Source organism: Macrotis lagotis, chromosome 7 (genome assembly GCF_037893015.1).
Source record: "Macrotis lagotis isolate mMagLag1 chromosome 7, bilby.v1.9.chrom.fasta, whole genome shotgun sequence".
Lineage (NCBI taxonomy): Eukaryota > Metazoa > Chordata > Mammalia > Peramelemorphia > Peramelidae > Macrotis > Macrotis lagotis.
The window spans coordinates 142,683,771-142,701,618 of NC_133664.1; positions in this window are offsets into that span (position 1 = coordinate 142,683,771).

A 17,848-nucleotide genomic window follows, 5' to 3' on the forward strand; every position below is an offset into this window, starting at 1 on the left:
TCCATTGCAGAAAGCCCCAAATTGTCCCTGATTGTTGCACTGATGGAATGAGCAAGTCCATCAAGGTTGATCATCACTCCCATGTTGCTGTTAGGGTGTACAGTGTTTTTCTGGTTCTGCTCATCTCACTCAGCATCAGTTCATGCAAATCCCTCCAGGTTTCCCTGAAATCCCATCCCTCCTGATTTCTAATAGAACAACAGTGTTCCATGACATACATATACCACAGTTTGCTAAACTATTCCCCAATTGAAGGACATTTACTGGATTTCCAATTCTTTGCCACCACAAACAGGGCTATAAATATTTTTGTACAAGTAATGTTTTTACCCTTTTTCCTCATCTCTTTAGGGTATAGACCCAGTAGTGGTATTGCTGGGTCAAAGGGTATGCACATTTTTGTTGCCTTTTGGGCATAGTTCCAAATAGTTCTCCAGAAGGGTTGGATGAGTTCACAGCTCTATCAACAATGTAATAGTGTCCCAGATTTCCCACAACCCTTCCAACATTGATCATTGTCCTTTCTGGTCATATTGACCAGTCTGAGAGGTGTGAGGTGGTACCTCAGAGATTTAATTTGCATTTCTCTAATAAGTAATGATTTAGATCAATTTTTCATATGACTGGATCACTTTGATTTCCTCATCTGTAAATTGTCTTTGCTTATCCTTTGACCAATTGTCAATTGGGGAATGACTTTTTTTTGAAAATGTAACTCAGTTCTCTGTATATTTTAGAAACGAATCCTTTGTCAAAAATACTAGTAAAAATTGTTTCCCAGTTTACTATATTTCTTTTGTTCTTGGTTACAGTAGTTATATCTGTGCAAAGCTTTTTAATTTAATGTCATCAAAATTATCTAGTTTGTTTTTAGTGATGTTCTCATCTCTTCCTTGGTCATAAACTGCATCCCTTTCCATAGATCTGACAGGTCAATTAATCCTTGATCTTCAAGTTTGCTTATAATTATGTTTTTTATGCCTAAATTCTGTATTCATTTTGATCTTATCTTGGTATAAGATGTGAGGTGTTGGTCTAATCAAAGTTTCTTCCATACTTACTTACAGTTTTTCCAACAATTTTTATGGAAGAGAGAGTTTTTATCCCAATAGCTGGACTCCTTGGGTTTATCAAACAGCAGATTACTATAATGATTTCCTGCTATTGCACCTAATCTATTCTACTGATCTGCCACTCTATTTCTTAGCCAGTATCAGACAGTTTTGATGACTGATGCTTTATAATATAATTTTAGATCTGGTATGGCTAAGCCACCTTCTTTTGTACTTTTTTAAATTGAATCCCTGGAAATTCTTGACTTTTCATTTATTTATTGCCACTTTTTCTAAGTCATTAATTTTTTTGAATTTTGATTTGTAGGGCATTAAACAGGTAAATTAGTTTGGTAGAACTGTCATTTTTATTATGTTAGCTCAGCCTATCCATGAGCAATTGATGTGTGCCCAGTTATTTAAGTCTTATTTTATTTGTGTGAGAAGTGTTTTGTAATTGTTTTTCAAAAAGTTTTTGAGTCTGCCTTGACAAGTAGACTCCTAGATTTTTTATATTATCTGCAGTTACTTTGAATGGGATTTCTCTTTCTAGCTCTTTCTGATGTATCTTGTTATATATATATATATAATTTCATGGCTTTATGAGGATTTATTTTATATCCTGTTACTTTGCTTAAGTTGCTAATTATTTCCAGTAGTTTTTTAGATGATTTTTTTGGATTCTCTATGTGTACCATCATGTCATCTGCAAAGAGTGAGAGTTTTGTCTCTTCCTTCCCAATTCTAATTCCTTCAACTTCTTTTTCTTCTCTTATTGCTGAGGCTAACATTTCTAATATGACATTGAATAGTAGTGGTGATAATGGACATCCTTATTTCACCCCTGATCTTATCGAAAATGCCTCAAACCTAACCCCATTGCATATAATGCTTGCTGATGGTTTCAGATAGATACTGCTTATTATTCTAAGGAACAATCCATTTATTTCTATATTCTCTAGTGTTTTTAATAGGAATGGGTGTTGTATTTTGTCAAAAGCTTTTTCAACATCTATTGATATAATCATATGATTTCTGATAGGCTTTTTATTAAAATAATTAATTATACTAACAATTTTCCTAATATTGAACCAACCCTTCACGCCTGGAATAAATCCTACTTGGTCATAATGTATTATCCTAGTGATAACTTGTTGTAATTGATTTGCTAAGACTTTAAGATTTTAGCATCTATATCATTAGGGAGATAGGTATATAACTTTCTTTCTCTGTTTTAACTCTTCCTGGTTTAGGTATCAGTACCATATTGGTGTCATAGAAAGAGTTAGGAAGAGTTTCATCTTCACCTATTTTTACAAAGAGTTTATATAGAATTGAAACCAATTGTTCCTTAAATGTTTGATGGAATTCACATGTGAATCCATCTGGTCCTGGAGATTTTTCTTAGAGAGTTCAATAATGGCTTGTTGAATTTTTTTTTCTGAGATAGGGTTATTTAGGTTTTTAATTTTCTCTTCATTTAATCTGGGCAACTTATTGTATATATTTGTCTATTTCACTTAGATTGTCAAATTTATTGGCATAGAGTTGGGTGAAATAATTCTGAATTATTACTTTAATTTCCTCTTCATTAGTGGTAAGTTCACCTTTTTCATTTATGATAGTAGTGATTTTTTGTAATCAAATTGACCAGAGGTTTATCAATTTTATTGGGTTTTTTTTCATAAAATCAACTCTTGGTTTTATTAGTTCAATAGTTTTCTTGCTTTTGATTTTATTAACTTCTTTAATTTTTAGAACTTTTAATTTGGTATCTAATTGGGGGGTTTTAATTTGTTCTTTCTCTAATTTTTTAGTTGTATATATATTTTATTGGTTTCCTCTTTCTCTAATTTATTCATGTAAGCATTTAAAGATATAATATATCCTCTGATAACTGCCTTGAGTGAATCCCATAGGTTTTGGTATGCTGTTTTATTATTGTCATTATCTAGGATGAAATAATTAATTCTTTCTATAATTTTTTGTTTGATCCACTCATCTTTTTAAAATGAAGTTATTTAGTTTCCAAGTAGGTTGGATCTGTATCTCCCTGGTCCAATATTGCATATGATTTTTATTGCATTATGATTGTAATCCAAGTTCCTTTATCTTCCAGAATAATATATTCCAGGTCCTGAAGCAGCTAAGTCTTGCATAATCCGCACTGTGGATCCTTCACATTTAAATTGTTTCTTTTTGACTGCTTGAGGCATATTTTCCTTTAGCTGATAATTCTGAAATTTGACCACAATATTCCTTAGAGTTTTGTTTTGGGAACTCTTTAGGAAGGTAATTGGTGGATTCTTTCAAGGACTAGTTTAGCCTCTCTTTCTAGGATATTAGAGTAGTTTTCTATGATAATTTCCTGAAAGACTTTGTCTAGGTTCTTATTTTAATCATGGCTCTTGGGTAGAACAACAATTCATGAATTAACCTTCTTGGACCTATTTCCCAAGTTGATCACTTTTCCTTTGAGGTACTTTATATTTTTTTATATTTTTTGTATTTTTCCAGTATTTTGGTTTTGTTTGATGGATTCTTGATATATTATAGTCATTAGCTTCCACTTGTCCAATTCTAATTTTAAAGATTTATTTTCTTCAGTAAGATTTTATATCTCCTTTTCTATTTGGCCAATTCTCCTTTTAAAGATATTATTTTCTTCAGTCAATTTTTGTGCTTTCTCTTCCAATTTTTCATAATTCTTCTGTATAACTTTCATTTCTTTTCCCAGTTTTTCTTCTACCTCTCTTATTTGATTTTTAAAATCCTTTTTGAGGTCTTCTAAGAGGACTCTTTGGATATATAACCAATGGATAATCCCCTTTGTGGCTTCACATGCTGGCATTTTATAACTACTTTCCTCTTCCAAGGTCATGCAGGTAGTAACAGAGAGAGATTTTGAAACTAGAACCTATGAACCTAATTCTATAATTTCTACTGGATCAACAGCCTTTTAGTACAGGAGTTTTTATCCTTTTTGTATCATCAACCACTTTTTGAGGTCTGATAAATCCTATGAATTCCTCAAAATAATATGTTTAAATATATACAATAGAATATATAGGATTACAGAGGAAATCAATTAAATTGAAATAGCAATAAATAAATAAATGATAAAAACTTAACTCCCTACCCCAAATTAAAAATCCCTGTTTTAAGGGATAAATAATTTTTTTTTGTTTTTCATAGCTACTTTTAAAGAATCAATAAATCAATCAACAAGTCATCCATTATATATCTTGTAGTGAGCATAATAGGATATTATTGTAGGGAGATACCTCTTCAATCTCATTTTGCAGCTGAGAAAAATCATGATTTGGGTTCTTTATTAGGTAAGGAGAATATGGACATTTTGAATGCAAAGTATTTAGGAAGGTTATGAAAATAAATGTGTAAGTCACAAAGTACTGATCAATTAGTTAACTATTTGCAAGATATTCACTCTCCTGGGTACTGTGGATAAGTCAAAGAAGTACAAATTTAATCTGTCCCTTTTGAGTTTATCAGGAAGTTGAAGCTTACATAATTATTAGAATCAGACAATATATGATGTTCTTAATACCCATGAACAAGAATAGGGAGAAAGAAAAGAATTATGCTGTGAAGAATGGGTTAACTAATGGGATTTTAGCCTTGAGATGTATAATAGAGGGTTAGTGGGAAGATATACTTCTCCGTATCTTAAAGTTTCAAGAAATAAATAATATAGTGACCTACAGGAGGAGCTTTAATATCAGTAGTTCATTTTATTGGAATACATAGATCAAGACCATTTGAACTAGTCATTGCAGTAATTTAGGGGAAACTACTATCCTAAAGTTTAGATTTACATGGATTGGGATCAACCTTAAAGAATTCTATTTTAAAAAATCAGTCTTTGACTTATTTTATCACCAACAAGATTTTCCTGAGAACACCAAACTTTGTTCTCATGTGGAATAGAGATTTAGAAGGAAGATTTACCAATTGTAAGTCAGATTTAGTAATTCAAAGATCATTTGTACTAGTATGTACCACATAGGATGCCTTAAGTTAAGGGTCATATTAGCAAATGATCTATAAATAACTTTAAGGTTCACATCTAGAGATGAAACTTTCCATAGGCCTTATCTGCTCTTTTAGAATATGAAATCCTTGAGAGTAGGAACTATTTTATATGTCTAATATCTACCCCTGGCATTTTGTATGGTGCTTTACATGTAATAAGTACTTAATAAAATGATTTTAAAATTATTTTTTCATTTACCATGTGGAAAGGCCATAAAGTCAGTGGTGGGGTTGCTTCCCCTCTACTTCTCACATACAAGGTTATGGTTCAGAAGATAATCTTATTATGAAAGAAATCTTCAATGCATGGAAAAAGAAACTAGCAAACTTAAGGAAGCACTAGACCCACCCATTGATCTATAAAGGTTTGCCAATCTGTAATTGCATCCACCTATTATGAAAACATATGAAGCCTCCTAGGGGACATTGCATACAGAAGGAATTCCATTTTTTCTAAATGAAAATGCTATTCCCCCCCTTTCAACAATGATTTTCCTTTTTTTACAATACTATATGACTTCCTATTGATAATGTAGAAAATGCCTTCCTTAGGGTATGGTGGGTAAGACTCAGGAGGGTAAGAGAGGCTTATATTTTAATTCATTGGTTACTGCAAAGTTCACAAATTTATTACAGAAAGTTCACAGGTTACTACAGAAAGTACACAGGTGACCACAAGTAGTTTACAGGTTAAGCTCTCTAGAGAAGCAAGATAGAGAACTACTTAAAAGATAGAAGTTGAGATAAGGAAAGGCTAAAGAGCTTAAGGGAGAAAGGAAGGAAAGAAGCTTAGATAACACAGATTCAGTCTTAAGAAGCTGGGGCTATGTTCATAGCTATAGGCTGGGAAATGAATAATCAAGTTAAAAGAGAGAAAAAAGTAGAAGAGAAGAAAAGTTTAGATCAACATTGATCTAGTCACATGGAGCTGGGGTCATATTGTTCCAACTACATGGTCAGATCATGCAGGTCTAACTTAAAGAAAGAAAGAGGGCATAGTTTGTGTCTAGAACAGGAAAAACAAGAGAAAGTTGGCTCAAACACCTTTTCAGGGGATAGGAAAAAGATGGTATTTGAGGAGTGTTTAGCACCTGGTTTCAGGCCATTCTCAAATGTGCATGCCACAAGGCAGGTTTCTGTGAGTAACTAAAACAGTACTCATTTAGCACAAGTGATTTATTGGGTACTATGTATGAAGTGCTACATTTCTGGTACTAAACTTTCTCCTTCTGAACCTTCTGCTGCTCCAGAGACCATGACCAAAAGTCCAATGTGACTGGACTGGAAATGGATGGAAATAGAATGGAGAATGCCCTCCACAAGTGTAGAGAAGACTTGAAAGATCACAGCATTACCTCTGTGCCCTGCTTCACTATTGCTTATATGATAAAGTTTGAAGAAAAATAATGATTAAATGAGGCAGTGACTGATAAAATCTTTGCTTCAAAGTCCTTGGTATGGGAAAAAGATCAATGGTCTTAGAATCAGAAGACAATGAATCCTGGCTCACTGACTGTGTGCCTCTGGGCAAGTTACTTTAATTCCTTGGCTTCAGGCCCCTTATCTGTAAAATAAAGGATCTAAAGTCGGTCACAACTCTCAGATTATGTATCAAAATTCATTATTTCTTAAAATGAATATGGAATTTGGTTCTTCCCTTAACAATGCTTTTCCTATGAACAATAAAATGTGATGCCTGTGTCAAGAAGTCAACATCAATTGATTTCTTGTTTTTGGCAAGGTTATATGACAAGAGGGATAGTCTCTACTAATAAATTCCTTCTTGTCTATTCTTTGTTTCAAAAAATGAATAGATATTTTAAAGACATCTTGGACTTGAGCATCAAACTTTAAGAAAAGAGAAAAACAATGGAATGGTATGGAATGTGTACATAGAGCTACCAAATGCTTTGGAGGAGTAAAAGAAATAATATATTAAGTTCTATTTGAAAGGTTGTGTAGTTTAATGGAGAGGTAGTCAAGATATGTGATTTTATTTGGTGGAGATGATGGAAGCAAAACCTTCAAAATTTAAGTTACTTGTCTCTGTTAAGTTTTTCTGCCAATTTTATGGCTCCATTCCTGAATAATAGAAAAACGATTCTTCTAACTTAGACTTTTCTATCTAATGCATCGCTTATATTTTGGGAAACAATCTTGTAGGCAGAAAGACAGTAATGGAAATGGAAATTCTATCCCTTGAATAATAGGCTCAGAATTCTTAAGGAACAACAAATCCAGGTGATTGATAGTCTGCAACACATCTGTAATGATCTGTCCAATGTTAGACAATCTTGCCGCAGATTGGTACAGATCAGTGAACATTTTTGTAGACTTGTAGTTTGTCATTCAGTTCAAAGAGAGGGAAGGATGAGTTAAAAACTGTCAAAAATTATTCTCAACACAAGGGAAAAAATTAAAATCACAGAGTATAAGTTTTGAAAAGACAAATTTACTTTTGTTTTTTCCTGATATTTTTACTTGAGTCAATTTTTATAACTAAAGCATGTAGTCTCATTAATGGAATAATACATTAATCATTTTTATCCTTCCTACTACTTAACTCTTGTCCAATGCCACCTCTCTCATTACTCTCAAACCCTGGTAAATGCCCATTAGTGCCAGAGGAAGAATAATGAGACATCATGATTTTGCCCAAAGAAGAAGTTCTATTTTCACTTGCTTCACAGAAATCTACATTTTTCATGAAATAGTAATCCTGAATCAAACCTATCCATAACTATCTTAAGAATTAATAGACTCTCATTGTCATGCAATGTTAATGGATTTAAATATCCTGCATTGTATTCTTATAAGAAATAATTTGAATTGTGATTAAAACAATTTATCATAAGTTTGTATATCAGTATCTGATTTTTGTGTACCTAATAAACATAACTACTGAGAGAAACTACAGGTTTGTAGGCTACAGACAGAGAAACTCCATTTTATGTAAGAATTGAACATGGGAAGCACTAAATAACATTACAAAATATGAAACTGTTTATATTTTAACACACAGGAAATGACTCATTGCTGAGTGGAAAGTCAATTCTGTATCAGTTCTCTATAGACAATAAGTTCAAAGTAAACTTTGAAGAAAGAATTCACAATAGAAAAAATAAAGGCTATAATTAAGAAAAACTCCAAACAGATTTAATCAAACTTTTAAATGCCTAAATGCTGGAAGACTATTTTAGTTCACTAAGTACTTGACAAGTGGAAAAAATATTGCAACAAAGGTCAACATAGGTTTAGAAAAAGGATTCTTAATAATTTTTGTGCCATGTATATCTTTGACACATTGGTTAAATTGTTTCACAATAATATTTTTAAGTTCCCAAAATTAAATTCATAAGATTATAATTATATAGTAATATAATTATATCACCATTAAGAATTATTAATAAACACCATAAAATATATTGTATTAAATATATTTTTAATATTTAAAAAATAAGTCCTTGGACTCCAAAGACATAAACCAATGATATCAAAGACATATTGAATTTGAATAATATGTATACAATATGGAAACATACCTTTTGGTGTGTATATATGTATACATTCATATCTATATGTATATATACACACCAATAATATTATGTATATAACCAAAAGGTATCTCAGTTTTTAGTATAGGGTCTGGTATTATAGGTGTTTAAAAATGTTTATTGATTGATTGAAAAGGTAGCAGGCAAATTCTATTTCTCTCTACTTTTGTAACTTGATTGTCTTGATGCTACTGATAAGATTGATACAAATTTTTTTTTCAGAGAATAAACTCACTGAATATATTAAAATTTCATTTGATCTGTGTTTATGGGATATCAACGTGAATGGAAGATTTGACTAAATTCAGAAATAAACATTCTATTTGGTGGGATGGTATAAGAACCGTGGGAATCTATTGGAATATTAATGTATTGGAGTCCCATACATTCATAGTATTGAAAAATACTTGCTTCAGGTAATTCTATTACTTCTAAACTGGAAAAAGGAAATAGTTCAATTTTATATAAGGACATATTATTTATTTATAGAGCCAAATTTTCCTAACAATTAACTGATTCTTCAAAGTGGGTATTAAATCAAATATCCTTATAATAGGCAGCTAATTCCCTAAAAAAATCAAAAAATGGTGAAGGATAATAAATAAAACTGCACATAATTTCATAATTTTGCTTCAGGATTTGGTCATAATGTATAAATATTATTACATAAAAACTCATTACTTTGAGTAATTTTTTGAAGAGAATGTTTTACATTACATTTACAAATCATTTCCTTAGACCAAAATTGTGTGAAACCAATATTAGAAAAATAGTGTAGTAAAGATTTCTGTAGTCTTAAAAGTTTTCCTTTCATGTTTTAATGGATCTATTCTTTAAGCAAAATATAAGTCTCTCTTCCAACTTAAATCAACATCTTTTTATGCCTTCCCACCCTCTCTCATTAGCTCAATAGACATTCACTTAAAAAAAATTCAAAACAAATCCTTTATTTTTATACTTGTACAAATTATTACATTAATGGAAGAGCTATAAGATAAATATTAGCTAACACATAGTTTCTCATGAATCTCTCATTCTAGGAGGAAATAATACTGGTAAAATGCTATAACTCCTTCTTGATAGATCTCCCCATCAGAGAGACATACTGTTTATAGAGAGATTTCCCTTGTTTTTCAGTAACTTAGGAATTTAAAATATTACATTCTCTGTTTCTTATCTAATCATTCTCTTTGTCTTTAATGATTTCATATCATACTTATATTCAGGTCTTGGTCTTATTGCTAATGTCTTTCCATTGCTGTTTGGGTTATTTGTCTTAATTTTTCTCAAATTATGGTGTCCCATGGTTTGTAGCCATATATAACTATTGGGGAAATATTTTGGTGGTTGATTTGGAATTAGACAATTTGTATTTTCATTCAGTTTCTAGTCCTTATTACTAATACAACTTTTTGTTTTTTTAGGTTTTTGCAAGGCAAATGGGGTTAAGTGGCCTGCCCAAGGTCACACAGCTAGGTAATTATTAAGTGTCTGAGACCAGATTTGAACCCAGGTACTCCTGACTCCAGGGCCGGTGCTTTATCCACTACACCACCCAGCTGCCCCACTAGTACAACTTTGAAGAATACATTTAGCTGCTTTAAACCTCAGTTTCCTCATTTTTCAAGTGTGGGGACTGGAGCAGAAGGTACCTTTCAGTTTCACATCCTATGATTATCTATGATCTATGATTTATGATACTATGCCTTTTGTAGCAATAAACAATCTGGGTATCACTGAAAGCACTTTTAATTTCCCAAACATAATCTGGCCCAAATGCAATCCTCTTAGGATTCAAATCATTTCTAGTGAATTATCCATTTGCATAATTTACCCAATATACATACATTAATAAGTTAATTTGAATGACTGCTTGTCTAGGTATATGACATATCTAGGCAAGATGTTTTTAATCAATTTTATTTTTCAACTGTGGATGATTAGACTGATTTCTTTCATAGTACTCTAGATTTACAGATATACAGATTTAACACTGAGATGTTTCAGTATTCCTGATGAAATTATTAAAATATCATCTTAAAATGGGAAGATTTAAAAAATTTCACCAATAAAAAATTCTTTTTTTCTGTAGATTTTGTAGTGGGTTATCTCCCACAATTCTAGTGAAAGCCCTTGGCAAGCATTTCTCCCATTTAATAATCTGCTTAATGTCAATGCTCAATTTCATAAAGTTATTTCCAAAGCTACATATTATGGAGTTTCACATGATTTTTGATACATCTGTATAGGAGCTACCTTACCTAAGGGGAACCTTCAAAGCCACATTTACTATCCTAGGCCAAATGCTATTTTGAAACCTAAAGACAATAAATGTAACCAAACTTGGTATGCTCAGTAATACTCATTCAATTGTGTGATTAATAAAATATGGTATCCTATAAAGTATAAAAGCCTACCTATAAAAGCCTACCAATTCTCTTCTATAGCCAAGTAGAAGAGTCTACAACCAAGAGCCTGAATTCAAATCCAGTCTCAGACAGTTAGTTGCTCAAATCACTTCACTGCTGTCCCTCAATTTTTGTTATGTGTAAAATAGGAAAATAATACCTTCCTAGGATTTCTATAAGGATAAAATGAGATAATATTATTGAGGAGAGGCCATCAGTTAGGAGTTGCAGTGGATAGAGCACTGGTTCTGGAATCAGGAAGACCTAAGTAGAAACCAGCCTCAGATTCTTACTAGTTATATGACCTGGGGAAAGTCACTGTCTGACTCTTTCCATTGTTTTGAAGTTCAAATGGAATAATATTTTGAAGCAGAAGATATTTAATTAATGCTTCTTTTCTTTCATGACCTGATTATTATCATCATAATTTTTGTTATTTTTACTATTAGTAGTAGTAGCAGTAGTAGTCTCATATTTTAGGAAATACGTTGTTCTTCCATTTGGATGCCATCTTCACAAATATTTTATAGGGATAAAGAGTGAGCATGGAGCTCAACAGTTGATACTTTCTGGGTTGCCTTTTGGGGACAAAATGTCATCCATTTTTTCATTCTTTTGAAAATGTCCCCAATTAGAGACATCTTAAGGATTGTTGCCTCTGTAACTTTAGGATTATGTTGGTTTCCATTACCAATATATTCTCTAAGTATTTGTTAAGGTTCTACTCTTCTAACTCTACCAAAACCATTGTAATCATAGTCAAAGATGGACTCAGAAAAGTTGCCCATTTATTTGGGGAATACTTCTTATAGGAAAGGAATTAGGACTGGACCTGAAATTTCCTTAATATAGGAAACTTCCAGGTAAGGGAATTCCATCTATCAGTAGTGGTCAGAATTGCTTAAAGCACTGTGGGATTGAGTGATTTACCCAGAGCCACACAAACCTTAAATTCAGGTATTTGTGACCTCTTAGATAGATCTCTATCTGCTTTACCATTGCCTTCTTGAGATGACAAATATTAGTGCCATTTCAGTGTATCTAAAATTAGTGGCTTTCAGTGTAGTTAAAATTCCACTTCTTGAAAAATCATTCTTTTAAGTCTAGCAGACTTTTATAGTCTTCACAAGTCCTCCTTTAAAATGCAAATGATTCTGAGAGGATCATACCTTAAGCCATCAGCTGCTCTTAGTAGGGATTAGCTGACAGCTAGCTGAGAGCAAGGCCCATGTCAATTGGAACACAGGCTAGGTACCTGGGGAGCAAGGTGCTGGGAGGCCAGGGATGACAAATTCTAGCTATTTCACAATCTTGCCAAGGGCAGTTCCTGTGTAGTAGACTTTATACTGTTTACATTTTAAGTAGCCATTGTAAATTGAATCATTGAATTTTAAGTATACCATGACCAATTCCTGTTGCCATTTAGAAATTTATACCCAAAATGGAAAAAGTTCAACATTTATCAGGGAAAAGGAAAGAATTCTTTAGCATGCTCTCTCCAGGGGGTAATAGTATAAGACAGTGTGACATTTTATAGTATTCTTTGAAAAATTCCAACCACAACTAAGATTATTAGATTTTTGCAAGCATCTGTGGATTTGGAGAAGGATGTTTTGAAAATCCCAAATTGGTAGCTTTTTCAGTCTTGAAGTGACACCCAAGCCTATGCAATTCCCTAGGGTCTTTGTTGTTGGTAATACACCCACATGGGTTTTAATGGGCTGGGCTGGAGAAATAGCAGAAGGCTGAATTCCTGTAATTTAAACTACAGAGTCGTGTTAAATGAAGCTAAATACAAGTGATAGGAAAATAGTGCCCTTTCTTGGGGTGATGACTTTTTCAAACCATAATAGAAACCTAGAGTCCAATAGTTATTTTCTAGGCAGTCAGCAAGCCAAAACATGGTCTAGAGTTTAGGATATAGTCATAGGTTCTATTTTCAGTTTCCAAGTTTGCTTTCTGTAGATTTTTCCAAAAAGTTATTTACACTTTTTTTTACAACCTAGTTGATAAGAAGTATATATAACTGAGTTTTGGAAATATTTGATGTACTTGTGATTTCTTCTGTATAAGCAACTCCCTCTGCACATACAGATAATTTCTTAGTTTTAGAACTGAAAAGGGTCCAGAAGTCATCTAGTGAGTCAGTATCTCTCATTTTACAGATGAGGAACCTGAGGCCAGAAAGATTAAGGGTCTTGATTAACATACATGGTGGTTAAATAGAAGAATTAGGACCTGAATTTATTTCCTCTGATTCCAATCCTAGTATACTGCTCAGTGATTTAGGAGACAAGTCTTAGGGAGTCATCTAATAAGATACACAAAGATTAAGCAATTTACCCTGGGTTATCAATCTTGATATGCCATCCCTCAGGTTGAATCATTCCCAACTGTTGCTCTTAGACATGTGCTGAACATATCTGAAGAAAATTAAGAAACTGTATTTCCTGGGTCCACTACAAATTTGTATTATAATATCAACTAGACATTCATTATGTCAGTAATCCTTTTATTCTTCCCTATTCCTCTTATCATAGTAGCTTTTATTCAAATCTTTTAATCTTTTCTCAAATTTTATATGGCAGGAGGGAATCCTGAGGATTTTGCATCATGTTTTATGAAAAAAATGAGGCATTTTGAAGAGAGTTCCCTCTTCCCCATCCTCTTCTTGCATCATCTAGATGCTTTCTGCCACTAATTGCTCCTTTTCTCAAAAAACTGTTTTCTCCCTATCTAGACTAATGCCTCTACATGCTCAAGTGAGATACCATTCTATCCTCTCTTCTCAAGGAGATTCCCTCTTCTATCATTACTACCCTCTCAATATCTTCAATTTCTCTTTGTCTACTGGCTACTTTCCCATGGCCTATAAACATTCCCATATCTATCCTATTCTCAAAGACCCTTACTTGAACCATTCCTACCCACTAGTTTTCATCCCATAGCTCTTTTCCATTTTATGGTTAAGTTGCTTGAGAAGATCATCTTTAGGTGAGGTTGACATTTCTTTTCTTTTCAGTCTTTTAAACTTATAATCTGGTTTTATAAGCTCATGATTCAATTGAAATGGTTCTCTAAAATGTTATCAGTAATCTCTTAATTGCTAAATCAGTAGTCTTTTTTCATTTCTTATCCTTCTTGACATCTCTGCAGCCTCTGACAGTGTGAATCACCCTTTTTTCCTTGATATCTTCATTTCTCTAGGTTTTCATGGCACTGTCTTCTCCATCTCCTTTGCTGTATCATTGTCCAGATGATGTTGCTAATTATAGGTACCATTCATGACTTAGTCATGGAACCTTTTTTTTTCCCTCCCTCTGAACTCTATTACTTGGTGATTTCATAAATTCACATGATTTCAATTATCATTTCTACTTATCCAGTCCTACTTATCCTTCACTTACAGACTGTTATATCCAGCTTCCTATTAGACATCTCAAAATGGATGTCCTTCCCATAGACATCTTAAGCTCAACATTTCCAAAACTGAATTCATTATCTTTTCCCCCTCAAAACACTTCCTTCTGCTGAACTTCTCAATCTTTGCAGAAAGTAGCACCACATTCTTAAACATTCACAACCTATGTGTCTTCATTGATTCCTCACTTTCTCTTTCAACGTCCATATCCAATCTGTTGTCAAGTTCTTCCAATTTTACCTTCATAACATCTCTCAGGTATGCTCTCTTCTTTCTGACAATATTACACCCTGGGAGAGATCCTCATTGCCTCATACCTAGACTATAATAGCTTTTTAGTTGTCTCTTTACTTCACGTCTCTCCCTTACTCTTGGTCATCCTCTAGTCAGCTGTAAAATTAATCTTCATAAAGTACAGATATTAATATGCTATCTCCCCCCTCCTCATTTCATTCAATATATTCCATCTTCTTCCTCTTCATTTCTCCCTCCTGATATTTCTTCTTTCCTTCAAAATTCAACTAAAATCTCATCTTCTACAGGGAATCCTTTCATGATTGTGCTAAATGTTAGTTAATCTTCTTTCTATTGAATATCTCTCTTTGGTCATGTATCTATCTTGGTAATATATAGTTGTTTGCATATTATCTTGTACGTTAGACTTTGACTTCCCTGAGAGCAGAGATTATCTTTTGCCTTTTTTTTGAATTCCTGGAATTTAGCAGTGTCTGGAATATAGAAAGCATGTAATAAATGCTTATTGATTGATTATACTACATTTTTTAAAACAAATTTTACCCTCAGACATATTTTAATTAGAATACTTTTGTCTTATCTAGGATATTACAGTGAGATTTATAGCAATAGCATATCACATAATGTATTAAGTAGATATGAAATATTAAATAATATATTTATAATGAAATTTTAATAATTTCTTTTAAAAATAAATTGAGATGAAAATTAAGTAATTTTGAATATAACTCATGTTATATTTTTCAATCACATTACTTTTGCAAAGCAAAGGAAGCATCTTAAAAGCTCATCTATTTTGACATCATCAAAAAATATGAAACTGGTTGAGGATGAATTAATATTATGTAACATATAATGTGAGTTTCAATGAAAAATATGATATAAAGTAATATGATGTGAAATGTTACTAAAAATTATTTTCCATTAAAAGAGTTTCTACTTTTCCAAGCAATTTTTTTCCAAATAAAAATCTTTTTGCTATTATTTTTTACTTTATTAAAGACTGACTTGCTTAGAATTTCCTTCTAAGTAATACTCAATTACTTTCATCAACACACTTGTCTATTTTTATATAGCATCAGATAGATTTCACAGTTACTACATTATAAATTTGAGATGTGATACTCTCAACTTTCATTCCTATTTTTTTTGTTGGTTCCTTGATCATTTGTTTCTCTACAGTACTTTTTTTGTAAGGCAAACGGGGTTAAGTGGCTTGCCCAAGACCACACAGCTACGTAATTATTAATTGTCTGAGACCAGATTTGAACCCAGGTACTCCTGACTCCAGGGCTGGTGCTTTATCCACTACGTCACCTAGCCACCCCCTACAGGATTTTTTTTTTGTTAATTTGTCTAATACTGATAAGTTTAATTTAGTCATTACATTTATATGACACTATTATCTATAATTTACTTAATATTGTTATTTTTGCATAGCAGGGTATAAAATATAAGTGTATAATGAGCACAATTCTATGTTGTGTTTTGCTATTTTTGAGAACATTTTCTTTAGTTTTGAGTCCTATATGTATGTTAGGTGAACTTGAAAATATATAATTTCTATTGTTACCTTAATTATAATTTCTCTTTCTATCATTTCATCCTTATTTATTTTGATGACATAGAAAAATTGATAATTTTGACATACTTTTTAAAATGTTGTTACTTTATTGAAATTAATTTCTGATTAATATTTTGTCAATTCTCTTTACTTTTCTTTAAAGTAAATTATCATAACTGTCTCCAAATAGTATTACTTTAAAATATTTCCTTGTAGGTATTTTTCATTTCTTATATAATTTTTGTATCATGTCTAATAACAGTGGAGATTCTTCTCATCCTTGCTGCAATCTAATTTTGTTAGGAAATATTCCAGTGATTCCTCTTATTGATAATGCTATCATCTGGCTGTAGACAAATGTATTTGATTTTATTTAGGAAAACACCATTAATTCTATTTTTTAAATGCTTTTAATACAAATGCATGTCCTGTTTTTGTCAAAGACTTTTTTCTACATCTATTTTAATAATCATGTGATTTCTATATTTGTTGTCAAAAAGATCAACTAGCCTAACAATATTTTCTAACTCATGGTAAAAATACAATTTGGCAAGAATAAATATTTTTTTGTATATACTTGTTAATTCTCTTTGATAAACTTTATTTTTTTTGCATCAAGATTCATTATTCTCTTTTTTCTGTATCCCTCCATTTATTTTAGTTTCTTTACTCAAAGAAGGAAGTTGATGGGTAACTCCCTTCTTTTCTCTATTTTTAAGAATAATTCATAGAGTAAAGGAGTTATTTCTTCTTTGAAAGTTTGATAGAATTCTCATAAAAAAAAAATTTGTCTGGGCCCAAGGTCCCTCCCACCATGGGATTTCACATAAACTTTTCTGGGTTTCTCTCTCAAAGACAAGATTGTTTAGATTCTCTATTTCTTGTATCAGACTGAGGTTTTCTTTCTCCAGCATTCTTCTCAGCTCCACAATTTGCTTTTTTTAACAAGTATTTATAGGTTTGTCAAACTCCAAAAGGAGAACATTAGAGTCACCTATAATTATTATATTATTCTCAAGGCCTTTTTGCCTTTCAGTTAAATTTTCCTTTAGGAAATTTGGTACTATACTTTTAGACTCTTTAAACAAAATGTGGTTTTGAAATTTATGCACCTTAAAATGTGGCTTTTTAAAATTTATCTTCCTTGACTATATTTCATGCTGTTGACATTAGAAATCATAAATGAATTTTTAGTTTGAATGAATAATAATAAATATTATGCAAATTCTTCATTTTAACTCTATATGTATTCATGTGTTCCCTATATGTTGTTAAGTTATTGAGCACTATTTCCTAATGCATCTGTAACTATCCTCTATGGGCATATTTAATCCATTAAAACTCAAGGTTAAATTGTTAATTTTGTATTTTCTTCCATCAGAATATTTTATTACACTTTTAAAAAAAGGTCACTATAAAGGACTTCCAGCCAAGAAGGCAGAGGGAAGACAGGCACAGTGCTGTTGCCCTGATTTTCTCTCCTTAACTTCCTTCATATATAATATGAAACAAACCTCATAACAGAAATCCAATCTACAAAA